Here is a 6,596-nt window from a genome sequence, read left to right as displayed (position 1 = left end):
CAGACAGACAGAGAGAGAGAGAGAGAGAGAGAGAGACAGAGACAGAGAGAGAGACAGAGAGAGACAGACAGAGAGAGAGAGACAGAGACAGAGAGAGAGAGAGAGAGAGCGACAGAGAGAGAGAGAGAGACAGACAGAGAGAGAGAGAGACAGGTTAGGTTAGGAAAAGGGTTAGGTTTAGCTAAAATGCAAAACAAATCTACACTGAACAAAAATATAAATGCAACATGCATTTAAAAGATTTTACTGAGTTACAGTTCATATAAGGAAATCAGTCAATTGAAATAAATTCATTAGGCCCTAATCTATGGATTTCACATGACTGGGAATACAGATATGCATCTGTTGGTCACAGATACCTTTAAAAAAAAGTAGGGCCGTGGATCAGAAAACCATTTAGTATCTGGTGTGACCAGCATTTGCCTCATGCAGCATGACACATCTCCTTCACATAGAGTTGATCAGGCTGTTGATTGCGGCCTGTGGAATGTTGTCCTACTCCTCTTCAATGGCTGTGCAAAGTTGCTGGATATTGGTGGGAACTGGAACACGCTGTCGTACACGTCGATCTAGAGCATCCCAAGCAGGCTCAATGGGTGACATGTCTGGTGAGTATGCAGGCCATGGAAGAACTGGGACATTTTCAGATTCCAGGAATTGTGTACAGATCCTTGCGACATGGGGCCGTGCATTATCATGCTGGAACATGAGGTGATGGCGGTGGATGAATGGCACAACAATGGGCCTCAGGATCTCGTCACGGTATCTCTGTGCATTCAAATTGCCATCGATAAAATGCAATTCTCCATAGCGTATGCCTGCCCATACCATAACCCCACCGCCACTACAGTGCACTCTGTTCACAACGTTGACATCAGCAAACCGCTCGCCCACACAACGCCATACCCCGGTATAGTTGAAACCGGGATTCATCCGTGAAGAGCACACTTCTCCAGCGTGCCAGTGGCCACCGAAGGTGAGCATTTTCCCACTGAAGTCGGTTACGACGGCGAACTGCAGTCAGGTCAAGACCCTGGTGAGGACGACAAGCACGCAGATGAGCTTCCCTGAGACGGTTTCCGACAGTTTTTGAAGAAATTATTTGGTTGTGCAAACCCACAGTTTCATCAGCTGTCAGGGTGGCTGGTCTCAGACGATCCCGCAGGTGAAGAAGCCCGATGTGGAGGGCCTGGGCTGGTTACACGTGGTCTGCGGTTGTGAGGCCAGTTGGATGTACTGCCAAATTCTCTGAAATGATGTTGGAGGCGGCTTATGGTAGAGAAATGAACATTCAATTCTCTGGCAGCAGCTCTGGTGGACATTCCTGCAGTCAGCATGCCAATTGCACACTCCCTCAAAACATCTGTGCATTGTGTTGTGTGACAAAACTGCACATTTTAGAGTGGCCTTTTATTTTCCCCAGCACAAGGTGCACCTGTGTAATGATCATGCTGCTTAATCAGCTTCTTGATATGCCACACCTGTCAGGTGGATGGATTATCTTGGCAAAGGAGAAATGCTCACTAACAGGGATGTAAACAAATGTGTGCACCAAATTTGAGCGAAATAAGCTTTTTGTGCGTATTGAATATTTCTGGGATCTTTTATTTCAGCTCATGAAACATGGGACCAACACTTTACGTGTTGCATTTATATTTTTGTTCAGTATATTTTGGACGTCAATTTGACATAAGCTGTATCCCATCTAGACATCACCCTGTAGATCAAGGCAACAAAACAGTAGCACTTACCTACAACCACCTCTTGTCACGGTTTACTAAGCCAGAACCCAGAAGCAGACCAGGACAAGGTGAGTTGAAACGAAGGTGAGTATTTATTTAACAGATTCCAAAAACGATGTAGAATAATCCAGGGGACAGAGCGGACGGCGGAGATGAGTTGGTGGAGGTGCAGTGGTAGATCCAAGAATGGCTCGGCAGCCGCCGACAACCAGGCAGGGGTTGGGTGAAGGTTCCGGGAGATTGACTGCAGATAGAAACAAAACGGAGGTAAGTACACGGCAAGCCAACAAGGTGCAAAACAACAAAACTAACGCTAGAACCTCCAAGGCTGATACACTGACAAACATACTGTTCATGGCTAACGATCCGGCAGGGAATGGATGTTAGGCCAGAGCCTAAGAAGGGTGATGATCAGGACCAGGTGTGCAGATTGCTGATGGGATGCAGGTGCGGAAATCAAGAGAGCTCCCCGGAGCGTTCCAGAACCCTCGGGAAACTGGAGATCACGAGCGGAAAAACTAGTCCACAGACAGGACCCGACTCAGACTGCCGGAATCGTTACACCTCTGGCGATCTCTGACCCCTGACCTCAAATCTCTTTTTATCCCCTGGTCAGAGAATTCACACACATACTGTAGTTTAAAACTATGTCTCTGTCATCAATGTATGTGATGTCAGTAACACGATGGTGAGTACAGTAACCGCAACAAAGATACATACAGTGGGGAAAAAAGTATTTAGTCAGCCACCAATTGTGCAAGTTCTCCCACTTAAAAAGATGAGAGAGGCCTGTAATTTTCATCATAGGTACACGTCAACTATGACAGACAAAATGAGAGAAAAAAATCCAGAAAATCACATTGTAGGATTTTTAATGAATTTATTTGCAAATTATGGTGGAAAATAAGTATTTGGTCAATAACAAAAGTTTCTCAATACTTTGTTATATACCCTTTGTTGGCAATGACACAGGTCAAACGTTTTCTGTAAGTCTTCACAAGGTTTTCACACACTGTTGCTGGTATTTTGGCCCATTCCTCCATGCAGATCTCCTCTAGAGCAGCGATGGTGAGTACAGTAACCGCAAAACAAAGATACATATGTCAAAGGCTGGAGCTGCGTGACTCATTTTATTGACAGAGCCGTGATTCTATCAGTCTTTCCGGCCTCCAGAAAAAAACTCCAGCAGAACTTGGCAGTGTCGAGTTACAGAGAGAGGGAGGGGGGGGAGGGTTGTGGTTTGTGGTGACGCAGGAACCTATAAGGAAACAGATTAGTATCCAAGGAAATATCTGTTTTGTATTGGTGACTAAGTATTTCTGCTCTTCTCGTATATAGAAAGACAGGTAGCTATATTACCTTTGTACATCCTTGTTCCTGGCTTTGTATCAACCAATGGGAGAGGCCTGTCAGAGTTCACTGGAGCAAAGGCAGTACACGCGAAAATACACACAAATGACTTCACTGGAGTCATTAACCTGCAACACTACTTCAATTTTGTATTTATTTATACTGCTAGAGGGTTAGGGTTATTATTTATACTGCTACATGGTTAGGGTTATTATTTATACTGCTACATGGTTAGGGTTATTATTTATACTGCCAGAGAGTTAGGGTTATTATTTATACTGCTAGAGGGTTAGGGTTATTATTTATACTGCTAGAGGGTTAGGGTTATTATTTATACTGCTAGAGGGTTAGGGTTATTATTTATACTGCTACATGGTTAGGGCTATTATTTATACTGCTAGAGGGTTAGGGTTATTATTTATACTGCTAGAGGGTTAGGGTTATTATTTATACTGCTAGAGGGTTAGGGTTATTATTTATACTGCTAGAGGGTTGGGGTTATTATTTATACTGCTAGAGGGTTAGGGTTATTATTTATACTGCTAGAGGGTTAGGGTTATTATTTATACTGCTAGAGGGTTAGGGATATTATTTATACTGCTAGAGGGTTAGGGTTATTATTTATACTGCTAGAGGGTTAGGGATATTATTTATACTGCTAGAGGGTTAGGGTTATTATTTATACTGCTAGAGGGTTAGGGTTATTATTTATACTGCTAGAGGGTTAGGGTTATTATTTATACTGCTACATGGTTAGGGTTATTATTTATACTGCTAGAGAGTTAGGGTTATTATTTATACTGCTAGAGGGTTATTATTTATACAGCTAGAGGGTTATTATTTATGCTGCTAGAGGGTTATTATTTATACTGCTAGAGGGTTATTATTTATACTGCTAAAGGGTTAGGGTTATTATTTATACAGCTAGAGGGTTATTATTTATACTGCTAGAGGGTTATTATTTATACAGCTAGAGGGTTATTATTTATGCAGCTAAAGGGTTAGGGTTATTATTTATACAGCTAGAGGGTTATTATTTATACTGCTAGAGGGTTATTATTTATGCTGCTAGAGGGTTATTATTTATACAGCTAGAGGGTTATTATTTATGCTGCTAGAGGGTTATTATTTATGCTGCTAGAGGGTTATTATTTATACTGCTAAAGGGTTAGGGTTATTATTTATACAGCTAGAGGGTTATTATTTATACTGCTAGAGGGTTATTATTTATACAGCTAGAGGGTTATTATTTATGCTGCTAGAGGGTTATTATTTATACTGCTAGAGGGTTATTATTTATATTGCTAAAGGGTTAGGGTTATTATTTATACAGCTAGAGGGTTATTATTTATGCTGCTAGAGGGTTATTATTTATACAGCTAGAGGGTTATTATTTATACTGCTAAAGGGTTAGGGTTATTATTTATGCAGCTAGAGGGTTATTATTTATACTGCTAGAGGGTTATTATTTATACAGCTAGAGGGTTATTATTTATACTGCTAGAGGGTTATTATTTATACTGCTAGAGGGTTATTATATATACAGCTAAAGGGTTAGGGTTATTATTTATACAGCTAGAGGGTTATTATTTATACTGCTAGAGGGTTATTATTTATGCAGCTAGAGGGTTATTATTTATACTGCTAAAGGGTTAGGGAATATTATTTATACAGCTAGAGGGTTATTATTTATACTGCTAGAGGGTTATTATTTATACAGCTAGAGGGTTATTATTTATACTGCTAGAGGGTTATTATTCATACTGCTAGAGGGTTATTATTTATACAGCTAGAGGGTTATTATTTATGCTGCTAAAGGGTTAGGGTTATTATTTATGCAGATAGAGGGTTATTATTTATACCGCTAGAGGGTTATTATTTATGCAGCTAGAGGGTTATTATTTATACTGCTAGAGGGTTATTATTTATACTGCTAGAGGGTTATTATATATACTGCTAAAGGGTTAGGGTTATTATTTATACAGCTAGAGGGTTATTATTTATACTGCTAGAGGGTTATTATTTATACAGCTAGAGGGTTATTATTTATGCTGCTAGAGGGTTATTATTTATTCTGCTAGAGGGTTATTATTTATACTGCTAAAGGGTTAGGGTTATTATTTGTACAGCTAGAGGGTTATTATTTATACTGCTAGAGGGTTATTATTTATACAGCTAGAGGGTTATTATTTATACTGCTAAAGGGTTAGGGTTATTATTTATACAGCTAGAGGGTTATTATTTATACTGCTAGAGGGTTATTATTTATACTGCTAGAGGGTTATTATTTATACTGCTAGAGGGTTATTATTTATGCAGCTAGAGGGTTATTATTTATACTGCTAAAGGGTTAGGGTTATTATTTATACAGATAGAGGGTTATTATTTATACTGCTAGAGGGTTATTATTTATGCAGCTAGAGGGTTATTATTTATACTGCTAGAGGGTTATTATTTATACTGCTAGAGGGTTATTATTTATACTGCTAGAGGGTTATTATTTATACTGCTAGAGGGTTATTATTTATACAGCTAGAGGGTTATTATTTATACTGCTAAAGGGTTATTATTTATACTACTGGAGGGTTTCTGTTGTCGGTTGGAAATCCTGATCCACTATTATGTATTAATATTGCTGATCCTGTAGATGCTGCGCACTGCACAGAACACCAGAATAATTATAACCGTGAATGATTGTAATGTTATCAAGGAATGTTTGTCTATGTGTCAATTAATCCCCTATGGGGTGGGCTGTCAGCTGGCGATTTGACCATGTTATTCACACAAATAACTTCACTGGAGCAAAGGCATCACGTATACCTGTTCAAATGTTACTGGTCATTATTCCATAATGCGGGCCTCCCGAGAGGCGCAGCAGTCTAAAGCCATCACTACAGGCCCCGGGTTCCATCCCAGACTGCATTGCAGCCGGACGTGACCGGGAGATCCCACGAGGCGGCGCACAATTGGCCCAGCGTCGTCCGGGTTAGCGGAGGATTTGGCCGGCTGGGAGTTGCATAAACGTCTGCAATAGATTGTCATGTCATTAATAGTTTATTCAGCTAAAACATTCAAAAATGTTCCTTTCAAGGACATCCTTGTGGGTGTTTGTGTGTGTGTGTGGTCACATTGAACCTTGCCAGGGAGGTCAGGGCCTCAGGGGACCTGGAGGGGCCTGTGTCTCTTTCAGGAGAATAAGTGTGTCCGTGTCCAGTGTGGCTCAGTTGGTAGAGGATACATGGTACTTGCAACGCCAGGGTTGCGGGTTCATTTCCCACGGGGGGGGACCAGTACAAAAAAGTATGAAAACGTATGCTCTGTAACTCGTTCTGGATAAGAGCGTCTTCTAAAATGCAAACGTGTATTCGTGTATTCGTGTGCCTCTGTCAGTAGAATACCACCCAGCCATATCTTTAATTAGATCATCCTGTTGTTGTGGGAATTTTGAATTATATTCAAGGTTTACAAAGGCGGTAACACTTTACTTGACATCCAGCGCAAGTA

Source organism: Coregonus clupeaformis, chromosome 12 (assembly GCF_020615455.1).
Source record: "Coregonus clupeaformis isolate EN_2021a chromosome 12, ASM2061545v1, whole genome shotgun sequence".
NCBI lineage: Eukaryota > Metazoa > Chordata > Actinopteri > Salmoniformes > Salmonidae > Coregonus > Coregonus clupeaformis.
Note: the sequence above shows the minus strand (reverse complement) of the source record.